The sequence below is a fragment of the Lissotriton helveticus genome, unplaced genomic scaffold, assembly GCF_964261635.1.
Source record: "Lissotriton helveticus unplaced genomic scaffold, aLisHel1.1 SCAFFOLD_1131, whole genome shotgun sequence".
Classification (NCBI taxonomy): Eukaryota; Metazoa; Chordata; class Amphibia; order Caudata; family Salamandridae; genus Lissotriton; species Lissotriton helveticus.
The window spans coordinates 122,501-135,000 of NW_027611974.1; the positions used below are offsets into that span (position 1 = coordinate 122,501).

Genomic DNA, 12,500 nt, shown 5'->3' on the forward strand with positions numbered 1-12,500 from the left:
GAGATCAGACGAGATCAGGTGCTTTCAGGGTGGTATGGCCGTAGGCTCTAGAAGTACTGATTTTGGGACTCTTAGCTTGCTTCACTCAACTTCAGTGCTAGCAAGCCACTCTGACTCACCTAAAGCGAAAGAAAAAAAAAAAAAGCCTACAGCACCTGGTATTCCCAGGCGGTCTCCCATCCAGGTACTAACCAGGCCCGACCCTGCTTAACTTCTGAGATCAGACGAGATCAGGTGCTTTCAGGGTGGTATGGCCTTAGGCTCTAGAAGTACTGATTTTGGGACTCTTAGCTTGCTTCACTCAACTTCAGTGCTAGCAAGCCACTCTGACTCACCTAAAGCGAAAGAAAAAAAAAAAAAGCCTACAGCACCTGGTATTCCCAGGCGGTCTCCCATCCAGGTACTAACCAGGCCCGACCCTGCTTAACTTCTGAGATCAGACGAGATCAGGTGCTTTCAGGGTGGTATGGCCGTAGGCTCTAGAAGTACTGATTTTGGGACTGTGGTAAATAAATAAATAATACCCTATTTTTGACTAGACTTATAGCATAACAGATAGCTCAATAAATAAGAGTCAAGATTCGAGGTAGTAGGAGTTTCTGCAGGTTTATTACAGCATAAGGACAGGATCAGGACAACCTGCATAGGAACAGAATGACAGGGCCCAGCAGGACAACTGGGGCCCAACAGGGGAAAAAGAGGCCCAGCAGCTGCTGGGGCTAGGTCTGGGATGAGCGCGCTAACATTCAATAACAAAACACAGGCATATATACATAGCGCGAACACATAGCATTACATTGCAGTAGACGTAGCAGTGGGTGGAGCAGAAGGCGTGACGCGTAGCAGTCGCGAAAGATAACAGTAAAAAGAGGTGTAACTGGGAGTATACATAGACATGTGATGCAAACGTAACAGAATATGTCATGAATGGGCGGAAACATAGGAGGGGGCTACCTAAGGAGCCGGGACCTCTAACCTAATGATGCGCGAAAACTAGCAATGACGTATTACTAGGAGAAGCTGGGGGCTACGAACTCTGTGCTAGGAGCAGAGACTAGAGTCTGGAGGGTCGGAGCGACATGTACCTAAACCCTATTTGGTATCTGATGTTTAGGGAACATGTTGATATAAACTAGAAGTCATGAGGGGAAAAGCTAACTTGACTCTAAGACTGGACCATGCATTATTCTACATGTAGTGCGTGATGAAGAATACTAAATGACCATTAAATACAGTATTTCTCTAACGTGGAGCCGAGTAGGCTAGACAATGACGGAAACTATTGATGCAGTTCAGTAGCTTAGGAATGCAGAGGAGGAGGACTGAACTGATAACTGGAACTATAACATACTTTTGGCAGACTCAGAGGCAGAACCAAGCTGCACCGGGCACTGCGAGGCAGGAAGTAAGTGAAGGGTCGAGGATACAGGTGGGGGCTGTATCGCTCCTCAGCGAGGCTTTCAGGAGACAGGAACTGAATCCAGGGTCCGGGCCCTTTTTGAGGCCTGGAAACGGACATTTTATAATGGAATAACGTGCACACCGAGAAACGTGGCAACATTACTTTACATAGGCCTGATATTCGTAGTATTCACGAGGACTGGAAACTAACATACTAGAGGTGGACACAACTGTAATTGCGTCATTAATCGGACATGGGGAATAACATATGCATATTGGTCATGCACACATAACATATGATGGATGAGGCGTAGGGACACAGAACATGGCAAAATTTACTTTTCCACATTCCCTCCTTGTCACTACGTTTCCATCAGGAAACATCAATATTCATGATACCGTCTATCATTTCATACAGTACCATTTGCTCGTCTCGAATTGTCTTGGAACGGGATTTAGAACGAGGCTTGGGACTAGGAATACAAGAGGTAGCACACATGCTGCAAATCGCAGGGCCACATTGTATACAGAGGCAGCAGCTGAATATGATCGCTACTGCAATACCTAGAAAGGACAGGACTTTCCATCCCCATGCGGAAATTATATTCCAGAACCAACCGGACCATGTCCAGGTGCCTGGATCTTGGTGTAACAGATGGGCAATTTTATGGAGTCTGGTTATAGCTGAATAAACGGACGGCGCGTTATTTGGAATGAAAATGCAGCAACTAGATCCGATGACTCTACAGGCCCCGCCCCTATCGGCCAGTATGACGTCAAGGACGAGACGATTTTGCAAAACGACAAATCTCATAGCAGATTGTTCTTCGGTTAGGTTACCTAGAGCAGAGGCAGTCTCATTAACTACAGCTTCAAGGGTTCTTGTTAACCTACGGATCAGTTTACTATTCTGGACAGGTCCTACGAAGAAGAAGAAACCTTTATTGAAATCTGTATACTGTTCTAGAGTAGTTTCAGTATAATCGACAATTGGGGACTCCCTTCTATGTCTAATGTGTACTAGATGTGTGTTTCTGTGATAATCAGATGGGGCTAGGAAAACAGGTGGCAGTAGGAAAGCAATGTAACAGGTTCCCTCCCAATCGAGGGGCAGACGGACATATGCAGTTTGACCACAAATAAAATACGAATGACGTGAAGCTTTAAAATTAGATTTCCCACTGTCACTATACTGGATAACAGTAGTACATTCACTATGACCTATGTGTACAGAACCATAACTACGGACACATAATTCGCCTTTGACAGGTAGTACTGAAATAGCAGGTAAGTCTGGAGTAATATCAGACTGAACATTCAGGACCATGAAATTCGACGAATAATTTCCTAAATTATATACTTCATTTTCTAGATCTAAACCTGTTCTGTGGGGAAGACCTTTCTTGTCTGGAAAACATGTACCGTTAAGAAAAGACATATCTGTTGAGGATGACGTTAACGTGGACCATGCTCCACACGAACCATTGTGTGAGAATGGATAAGGAAACAGTGGCAGAACTCCCTTCGGTGTCTGAAAAGGGGGGAGTCGACCACACACCCAACAATTAGTGGCATTGCTGGTCTGGTGTGAATAATGTAACATACGGATAAATGTGTTGTTGCGCATAGCGAGGCGGTAAGAATATTCGTGAGGAGGCAGATCACTAAACGTGTGCTCTACTGTAGCATTAGCAGACATATTTACATGAGGAACTGGAAAACACAGGAAAAGTGCGTAACTAGTGCAGGAAATCATTATGCTGAGAAATAATATGAAACTCAGAAAAACGATACATTGAAGTGAACTTCGACTGACTCTCTCACTATGGGGGTCTATTTTATACATGTCAGAAACAATCTAACCGTTTCACCTAGGGGAGGACTTATACAATCAAACTGACTGACTTATTTTACTAGACCTTAATTTGAGCTTATACTCCTGTTGCGGAGTTTTCTCTAACAAGGGAGGGGTTGTAATAATGTCTTGTGCGGGACAGTCCTTTAAAACAATGTTCTGGCAATCTTTCGAATCTTGGGAATCCTTGGAAATGTTTTTAGAAACTGGTTTCAATCCTTTGAAAAGTTTTACATGAGACAGGTGGACCCACCCCTTCCTGCCTTCCAACTTGACGGCAGTTCGGGTGGTCAAGAGGACCTGGCGTGGCTCCTTCCAACGTGGTTCCAGCGGACTTGATCTGTCGAAATTCCGGACCATCACAAGGGAGCCTGGAACGATCTCGTGCGGTGCCACCTCGGTATTGTCTGGAAATGCGGCGGCAACCTGTGAACGACATGAGTTGAGGGCAGACATCAAGGAAGCTAGGTAATCTGTCAGCATATTACATGAAACATCGGTAATACTTCGGGGTCTAGGAGTACCCCACATGTTAGGGGGGCGGCCGAATACGACCTCATACGGGGACAGACCTGATCTGGAATGTGCGACCATGCGCATATAGAATAAAGCGACTGGCAGAGCTACTAGCCAGTCCACACCTTTGTCCTTACAGACTTTTGCAATGCGGATTTTCAGAGTCTGATTATGTCTCTCTACGAGACCGGCTGCTTCAGGATGGCGTACACAATGGAACTTCCACTGGTACCCTAACAAAAGGGAAACGTGTTTCATGAGTTCAGATGAGAATGGCTGGCCGTTATCAGAATATACGACTCTAGGGAGTCCGTATCTAGGGAAAAATTCACGAACCAACTGCTTGGCAGTGGTCGCGGCTGTGTAATCTGGGACTGGATATGCTTCTGTCCACCTGGACAAAGCGCATACAACTACAAGGACATACTTGAAACCTCGACATCGCTCCATCTGAATATAATCCATCTGGAGGACCTCAAAAGGGTGGTCAGGGGGCTGGAAACCACCTTGTTCCACCGGGACACTTTTACCTGGATTAAACTGACAACATATCATACAGGTACGGACTTTCTGCTTGGCTGCAGCTCGTAAATGCTTGTTGAACCAAATGTTCTGGATACTGTCTAACATAGCTTTTTCTCCTAAATGTGCTGGACTATGTGCGGTATTGATAATGACTTGAACCATAGAATCGGGGAGAAACCATGTGGCTCTACCCTTTGTTAACCATCCTTGATCTGTCTGGACCCCTCCTTGTTCAGACCATTTCTTGATTTCATCGGGAGTAGCATGTAACTGGATATCTATGACATCTTGAGTAGGGTCCTTGACTGTCATGCATGTAATCGGATCTGGAGTATGTGTCTGATTAACTGGAATGTCTGGAGTCTGTGCGGTAAGCTTGGCTGTGCGGTCTGCTAAATCATTACCTTGGGAAATAATGTCGGTGACTTTCGTATGTGCTTTGCATTTCATGATAGCAATAGATGTCGGTAAATGTATGGCATCTAACAGGGCTTGAATAAGGAGACCATGCTGAATCTTGGTTCCATGAGAAATCATGAAACCTCTCTCCTGCCAGAGTACTCCGAAGTCGTGTACAACTCCGAATGCGTAACGTGAATCTGTGTAAACATTAACCTTCAGGTTCTTGGCATGTATACAGGCTTGTGTCAGAGCGACTAGCTCTGCTGCTTGAGCGGACAGGGTATCAATACGGTGTGTTTCAATAACTTCAGTGTCAGTAGTCACTGCATACGCGGCGACTAGTTCTCCTGTACTAGTTCTCATACATGAACCATCCACATAAAGTGTCAGGTCAGGATCTGGTAACGGAATGTCTGTCAGGTCTTGTCTTGGTTTTGTCGTAATATTAACTACTTCCACACAGTCATGTGGGTCAGAATTTGAATTAACTGATGGTAACAGTGTAGCAGGATTCAGAACGTTGCAGCGTCTAATTTCTATGTGTGGCTGGAACAGTGTTAACTCATAACCCGTTAAACGTGCAATTGTCAAGTGCTGAGTTTGTGTTCGGTTTAAAAGAACTTCTACGGAATGTGGGACTTGTACTGTCAGGGGATGTCCTAAAACTATGGAATCACTTTGTCTGATAGCTAGTGCTGTGGCTGCAACTGACTTGAGGCACGCAGGCAACGCCTGGGCGACTGGATCTAGTGTGCTCGAAAAATAAGCACAGGGCTTGTATTGACCTGCTTGATCTTGTGTAAGAACAGATAATGCTGTACCTTCCCGTTCAGTAACGAAAAGTGTAAAAGGCTTACTGTAGTTCGGTGTAGCTAGAACTGGAGCTTGACATAGGGCTTTCTTTAACTCGTTAAAACTAAGTGTATGTTCAGATGTCCAAGGGAGGACAGTCGATACGGCTGCCTCCTGTGTCGTTAACTGTATCAGTGGCTTGGCTAGAAATGCATACTGGGGAATCCATTGTCTACAATAAGAAGTAAGGCCGATAAAGGCACGTACCTCCTTCTGGGTTCTGGGCTGGGGAAGACTCGCTATTAACTGGATACGGTCTGGTGTCAACTGCCTACCCCTCTTGGACAGCAAGTGTCCTAAGTATACCACTTGCTGGACACAGAATTGAAGCTTCGAAGGTGACACTTTGTGCCCCATCTCGGCGAGAAAATACAGAACTGTAAGGGATGCTCGCTCGCAAGCACGTTCAGAACGGGCTGTGATCAGTAGATCATCGACATACTGGAGCAGGGCAGTGTCAGTTGGCATGTGAATATTGTCTAATTGTCTCTTGAGTGCTTGACTGTAAATACTAGGACTTTCTGTGAAACCTTGAGGAGCGCGTGTAAACATATAGCTCCTTCCATTTAAACAGAATCCGAAAAGAAACTGGCTATCTGGATGAATTGGAACACTAAAAAATGCATTCTTGAGGTCTATGACAGTGAAAAACATGGCTTCGGAATCAATGGCTGTTAACAGGGAAGAAATATCTGGGACAACTGGGTACTGAGGAATAATACATTTATTAAGCTCTCGTAAATCAATCACTAATCGATATACTGGGGGTGCATTTGGATCAGTACGTTTCATGACTGGAATGATCGGAGAATTACATACATTGGAGTCAGTTTCTACAACTACTCCCTGAACCATGAGCTCGTCAATAATTTTGGATAAGGCTGCTACAGCCTCAGGTGGCAATCTGTACTGTCTGATTCGTGGTAACACTACACCTGGCTTGAGAGTCACACGATGGGGTGTGATTTGCATGTAACCTACATCAGTTGGACCTTGCGCCCATAAGTGCTGCGGAACATTAGACAATCTCGAATCAAAATCTCGTAATACATAGTGACCCTTAAAGTCACGTAGGAACAGACGTATTCCCTCTGGGGAACAGCAAATAACTGCACCTAATTCTTTCAGTGTCTTAATGCCTAATAGATTTTCTGGACATGACTTAGTAAGTAACAGATCAGTAGTACGGGACAATGGACCTACTTCTAGAGTGACTGGCTTTGATATTTCATTAACTATTGGCTTTCCTGAAAATCCAAGGGAAACATTTCTTGAGCCTGAGAGCGGAGCCCCTGGAACTTCGGCATGACTAATTGTGGTCCTACTTGCCCCTGTATCGATCAAAAATTTTCTGTCTTTCCCTAATACTTGACTGTGAACATAGGGACCTTCTTGATCTACAGGTATCTCGATGAGAGGCAAGCCTACCTCCCTCTCTAGGCTGTTTCATGAATATGACTGGTACTCTGGATACTCGGACTGTGCATACTGGTACATCTGTGACGTAACATGCTGTGTTGCAGCAATAGGCTGCGGTGCGGAAACTGTCTGTTGTGCATTCTGTGACTGAGGAATCTGTGAAACTTGTTCTTGTCTAGGCGGACGTGGTCTTTCTTTAGTCTTACCGGTAGCTATGTTGTGTTTCAGAACTGCACACTCGTTTATAAAATGACCTGGCTGTTTACAATAATTGCAGTTCCCTCTAACGGGAGCTGCAGGATGACTGGCTTGATTGGGACCCCTCTTCTGACTGTCTTGAGGAACAGATTGTGCAACTAGCACTTTCATTTTCGTGTCTTTCATACGTTTTCTTTCGTGTTCTTGCTCTTCTCTGATTCTATTCTGGTGGTACTGGAGCATCTGGAGCATCTGGGACGGAGTATTTGCTTGCCAGGTGCTTTCGACTTTCAAAACTCGATTTTTAATTTGTGGACTTGAATTCTCGACTAATTTAGTAACGAAAAGGTGAGGGTACGACTCACTACTTGTCTTGAGACCACTATTAATACTGAAACATTTTTCAAATCTAGAATAAAAATCACTAATATCTTCATCTTGTTTCTGTTTACAGGCTGAGATTGCATCCCAGTCTTCTTTCCTAGTTGTCAATAATCTGGGTAAAACTTGAATCAGTAATTCTGGTAATTCTTTACATTTATCTCCAAGACCGGTACCTGGTACTCGTGCCTTGTCTTCAGCTTCTAGAGCTGCCCAATCGATCTTTTTCTCTCCCACCTCCCATTCTTTTTCCTTTAACTTTTCATACACCCCTGCGGGTAACAGGACCTTTAACATTTTAATAACGTCTGGGTAAGTGTATTCTCCCATACGGAGCATGTCTTTTAATTCTCTATGGAACCCTGCTGGATCTTTGTCATGACAGGGAATTAATTTCTTCATTTCAAGAAGTTCCATCTTTGAAATTGGAGTGTATACAAACACTCGTTGCATTACGCCCCCCGCCCCTTGGACTGGGTGGACTTCTCGTAACGGATTCTGTCTGTCTATGTAGAATGGCTTACTTTCTGGGGGTGAGACATGAACAAAATGCGGGTTCAGGAACGTTCTATATTTGTGGCGCTGTTCTAGAATGACACTAATTAAATCGGTACCTAGACCTCTCCATCTATACTGGAGTAACTCGTTCAGGATATCGTGCAACGGACCTGGATCAGAGTGTTGACCCTCATACAGAGTGATGAGGTGCTGGATCATATACATACCCACCAGTCGTTGCTCGGCTGGGGGCAATTTCAGAAACATTTGTGCCACTATTTCGTCTGGAAAAGTGGTAGAATCAGTAATCCATCGGACTGCTGATCGGGCTAGTTCTTGTTCATGCATGGTACTTAATTCACTGTAACCGACTCGTGATTTCAGAATGTGATCGGTAGCTTGAAATACTTGTTCTAGAGAACCTTGTTCTGGTGCTAGATGAAAAATAGACTTGGGTTCTAGACGTAAATGGCGATCTGGAAATCTGGATTTTCCTACATACGCTATTCTGGCGGGATTCTCGTTCTCTTCCTCTTCAGGATCAGAGATACTTTCTTTCTCGCTTACTTGTGCTGCTTTACGCTGTTCGTGTATCTTTACTATCTCTTTACGGATTTTCTTGTACATACTCTCCATAGCACCGACGGTCTTGTGCTTACCCTCGGCTATATTATCACTCCACCTTGTCAGGATTCTCATTTCGGCGGGATCTTTAGACGGGTAATCTTGTTCTCTTATTAGACAATTGATCAGGAACTTTAATATCATGAGCTGAATCTCGGCTTTCCTTTGAGACATAATCTCGCCAATACTTTCTGGATCATCCCCTGTACGGATGAAACGATATATTCTGTCTAGATCTTCTTTCATATTCGGCAAGGTGACTAGATACTCGGTCACTCTCCTTACACGTAAGGAATATAAAACCATAGTATATTCGCCTGGAACTGGATCATAGACACATTCGTTAAGGGCTTGTCTGATTTCTGTAACAGACTTATTACTTTTAGGAGTACGCTGTAATGCTTGAGCATGTAATTCGAGTGCCGATAAACGCTTGTGTGGCGGCGGGGTTTGAGGAGGACCTCCTCCTGCGGCCCCTAGACTAGAATCGTCGACTGACATTCTTCGTCCTGGCAGGGTCGGTAATTGTACTTGTATGGCAGACTGGGCCGGGGGAGCTGTTAAGGGCACCCCGGTGTCTGGAGGAACAGGAAGTGCCTGGTTTACAGGGACTGGCGGAGCGCGGACAGGATTTGCATATTCGGGAACTGTGTCGTCCAAATAGGACGAAATAAAAATATCAGCTGCGGTCGGTTTGTGACGTAGCTTGGTCGGAACTAATGGTGGCGGGAAATTACTGGATGCCTCTGGGGTCGCTTTTGGCACACCTTCGGCAAGAAGAGGATACATACCCTTAATGAGGGTATGCCTCTGTCTGTCTGACTGTTCGGTTTTGACTTGTTCACCTATCTCGATTAATTCTCTTTCTTGGGCTCGTTCCTGGGATTCTCTACTTAACTCTGACTTTCTGACTTCTTTTTCAGTTCTTCTATGAGCTTCTTTACGCCATAACTCGATGGCATCTTTCTGTGACTGTCTGGCTTTCTTTTTCCATAATGCTTCTTCTACTCGCATGATACATTCGGCATCCCATGTACCCGATACGGGCCATCTATACTTTTCTTCTAACTGTTTGGTATACTCTACCCATAAATCTAGATACATTATGGCGCTTATGCCATGTTTCTGATACATAAAGTGACCTGGACTGTCCCTAGGCGGGACAGGAACTGCTTCCTCTAATAAACCTTTTCTAGTTTTTAACTGACGTAACTTGGAAAATATAGGCATGACTGAACTGTAATCTGGACACAATACAATATACAATGAAAACACGAAATCACATCGCACTCATACCACAACAGTAAAATACATGAGGAACATTATAAATAACAGTTCGAACAGAATATTACCTGGAATACTGAGAACAGAAATAGAACAGATTTCCTCGAGAACGGAACAGACTAGAGTTACTGGATGCACTGCTGTAACAGTACGGAACATACCGGTCCCATCAAGGGACACATCAAGACCCGTATCCACCTAGGTGAACACTTCGTTTGTGAGTCTGGGCACCACCAACCCACGGACCAGGAGTCAATTTAGATTGGTCCTGTCTAGATACTACCCCAGCAATGGTACTCACCGGGCAGCACGGAACGGGAGGCCTCGGACGGGACTGGACTGCTACGACGACGGACGACGGACTTCGGACTTCGGACTTCAGTTACAGGTGGGCCTCCGGATACCTCGGACCTTGGACTCTCGGCTTGGGCTCTGGTCGGGACTCGCCGCGTTCCTCCACCGTCTCGTTCGGATGCTGGACCGCCTCCTCCGTCTCCTCCGTGGGCCTGAGGGATACTTGAGCAGAAATATCTGCCACTGCGCAGAAGAGTTCCGTCACGACTGCAGAGGGTCAGGGGGTCGGCGTGGCTTCACCGACGCGTGGGGAAAGGGCAAGTCCCTATTCGGGCGCCATTATGTGGTAAATAAATAAATAATACCCTATTTTTGACTAGACTTATAGCATAACAGATAGCTCAATAAATAAGAGTCAAGATTCGAGGTAGTAGGAGTTTCTGCAGGTTTATTACAGCATAAGGACAGGATCAGGACAACCTGCATAGGAACAGAATGACAGGGCCCAGCAGGACAACTGGGGCCCAACAGGGGAAAAAGAGGCCCAGCAGCTGCTGGGGCTAGGTCTGGGATGAGCGCGCTAACATTCAATAACAAAACACAGGCATATATACATAGCGCGAACACATAGCATTACATTGCAGTAGACGTAGCAGTGGGTGGAGCAGAAGGCGTGACGCGTAGCAGTCGCGAAAGATAACAGTAAAAAGAGGTGTAACTGGGAGTATACATAGACATGTGATGCAAACGTAACAGAATATGTCATGAATGGGCGGAAACATAGGAGGGGGCTACCTAAGGAGCCGGGACCTCTAACCTAATGATGCGCGAAAACTAGCAATGACGTATTACTAGGAGAAGCTGGGGGCTACGAACTCTGTGCTAGGAGCAGAGACTAGAGTCTGGAGGGTCGGAGCGACATGTACCTAAACCCTATTTGGTATCTGATGTTTAGGGAACATGTTGATATAAACTAGAAGTCATGAGGGGAAAAGCTAACTTGACTCTAAGACTGGACCATGCATTATTCTACATGTAGTGCGTGATGAAGAATACTAAATGACCATTAAATACAGTATTTCTCTAACGTGGAGCCGAGTAGGCTAGACAATGACGGAAACTATTGATGCAGTTCAGTAGCTTAGGAATGCAGAGGAGGAGGACTGAACTGATAACTGGAACTATAACATACTTTTGGCAGACTCAGAGGCAGAACCAAGCTGCACCGGGCACTGCGAGGCAGGAAGTAAGTGAAGGGTCGAGGATACAGGTGGGGGCTGTATCGCTCCTCAGCGAGGCTTTCAGGAGACAGGAACTGAATCCAGGGTCCGGGCCCTTTTTGAGGCCTGGAAACGGACATTTTATAATGGAATAACGTGCACACCGAGAAACGTGGCAACATTACTTTACATAGGCCTGATATTCGTAGTATTCACGAGGACTGGAAACTAACATACTAGAGGTGGACACAACTGTAATTGCGTCATTAATCGGACATGGGGAATAACATATGCATATTGGTCATGCACACATAACATATGATGGATGAGGCGTAGGGACACAGAACATGGCAAAATTTACTTTTCCACAGGACTCTTAGCTTGCTTCACTCAACTTCAGTGCTAGCAAGCCACTCTGACTCACCTAAAGCGAAAGAGAAAAAAAAAAAAAGCCTACAGCACCTGGTATTCCCAGGCGGTCTCCCATCCAGGTACTAACCAGGCCCAACCCTGCTTAACTTCTGAGATCAGACGAGATCAGGTGCTTTCAGGGTGGTATGGCCGTAGGCTCTAGAAGTACTGATTTTGGGACTCTTAGCTTGCTTCACTCAACTTCAGTGCTAGCAAGCCACTCTGACTCACCTAAAGCGAAAGAAAAAAAAAAAAAGCCTACAGCACCTGGTATTCCCAGGCGGTCTCCCATCCAGGTACTAACCAGGCCCGACCCTGCTTAACTTCTGAGATCAGACGAGATCAGGTGCTTTCAGGGTGGTATGGCCGTAGGCTCTAGAAGTACTGATTTTGGGACTCTTAGCTTGCTTCACTCAACTTCAGTGCTAGCAAGCCACTCTGACTCACCTAAAGCGAAAGAAAAAAAAAAAAGCCTACAGCACCTGGTATTCCCAGGCGGTCTCCCATCCAGGTACTAACCAGGCCCGACCCTGCTTAACTTCTGAGATCAGGTGCTTTCAGGGTGGTATGGCCGTAGGCTCTAGAAGTACTGATTTTGGGACTCTTAGCTTGCTTCACTC

General features: G+C 45.4%; 5 non-coding genes and 1 pseudogene across 5 annotated transcripts in view; all 6 read right to left on the reverse strand.

Moving 5' to 3' along the window:
• LOC144807314 (5S ribosomal RNA) overlaps positions 1-46 on the reverse strand; it is a 119-nt gene extending 73 nt beyond the window's left edge. Inside the window, exon 1 of the ribosomal RNA XR_013606192.1 lies at positions 1-46. This exon is cut by the window's left edge and continues 73 nt beyond it. This is a non-coding gene — a ribosomal RNA (5S ribosomal RNA).
• Positions 47-143: 97 nt separating this feature from the next.
• LOC144807400 (5S ribosomal RNA) lies at positions 144-262 on the reverse strand. The gene has a single exon (XR_013606274.1). It is a non-coding gene; the product is annotated as a 5S ribosomal RNA (ribosomal RNA).
• Positions 263-359: 97 nt separating this feature from the next.
• On the reverse strand, positions 360-478 carry LOC144807315 (5S ribosomal RNA). The gene has a single exon (XR_013606193.1). It is a non-coding gene; the product is annotated as a 5S ribosomal RNA (ribosomal RNA).
• An 11,441-nt stretch (positions 479-11,919) lies between these two features.
• On the reverse strand, positions 11,920-12,038 carry LOC144807321 (5S ribosomal RNA). Its single transcript, XR_013606198.1, has one exon. It is a non-coding gene; the product is annotated as a 5S ribosomal RNA (ribosomal RNA).
• A 97-nt stretch (positions 12,039-12,135) lies between these two features.
• LOC144807316 (5S ribosomal RNA) lies at positions 12,136-12,254 on the reverse strand. Its single transcript, XR_013606194.1, has one exon. It is a non-coding gene; the product is annotated as a 5S ribosomal RNA (ribosomal RNA).
• A 96-nt stretch (positions 12,255-12,350) lies between these two features.
• LOC144807420 (5S ribosomal RNA) lies at positions 12,351-12,459 on the reverse strand (annotated as a pseudogene).
• Between the last annotated feature and the right edge of the window lie 41 nt (positions 12,460-12,500).